Here is a 788-nt window from a genome sequence, read left to right on the forward strand (position 1 = left end):
ATGCCAAGTACCTGCCCCACAGTGCAGGGCGATATGCGGCCAAGCGCTTCCGTAAGGCACAGTGCCCCATTGTCGAGCGTCTCACCAACTCAATGATGATGCATGGCCGTAACAATGGCAAGAAGCTCATGACCGTGCGCATTGTCAAGCATGCCTTCGAGATCATCCATCTGCTCACTGGTGAGGTAGGACTGTGAGACCTGATGAGGCTGAACGCCCTTAGTACACCCTAAAGCCAACAGCTGCCCCATGGCGTGCATGCCAGGGTCCACCAGGTTTTAGGGGTGAGGAGATAGGGGAGGGATGTGGACTGGATGTCAGGTTCATGGCTGCCTTCTCCTAGAACCCCCTGCAGGTCCTGGTGAATGCAATTATTAACAGCGGTCCCCGGGAGGACTCAACCCGCATTGGGCGAGCCGGAACAGTGAGGCGTCAGGCTGTCGACGTGTCCCCCCTGCGCCGTGTGAATCAGGTGGGCTTGGGGCAGAAATTGGCAGGTGGGAAGGTTTGTCCTGCCTGTGTGTTTTACCTGGAGTGTCCTTTCCTCCAGGAAGCCTTCCTGCATTTCCATCACATTCAGGGCAGATACTAGTTCTGGCCCCGCTCTTGAGCAACATTTGCCTGAGGCACAGTTTCATTTGAGTATATTTTTACATACTGTGTGTGGGTGTGTATTTTTTTTTTTCCCACAGACCATTTGAGAATAAGTTGCGGGCTTTCTAACCATTTCCCCCTTAACATTTTAGTGGGTGTCTCCTAAGAACAAGGATACTCTGTCCCCACCATCA

The 788-nt window shown here is 53.0% G+C and overlaps 1 long non-coding RNA gene across 1 annotated transcript; it reads left to right on the forward strand.

The window, feature by feature from the left end:
• Positions 1–376, forward strand: LOC145719466 (uncharacterized). The gene is made up of 2 exons (XR_014142401.1): positions 1–185; positions 344–376. It is a non-coding gene; the product is annotated as an uncharacterized LOC145719466 (long non-coding RNA).
• Positions 377–788: the final 412 nt, after the last annotated feature.

This window comes from Leptonychotes weddellii, unplaced genomic scaffold, assembly GCF_054177405.1.
Source record: "Leptonychotes weddellii isolate Sample4059 unplaced genomic scaffold, ASM5417740v2 HiC_scaffold_46321, whole genome shotgun sequence".
NCBI lineage: Eukaryota > Metazoa > Chordata > Mammalia > Carnivora > Phocidae > Leptonychotes > Leptonychotes weddellii.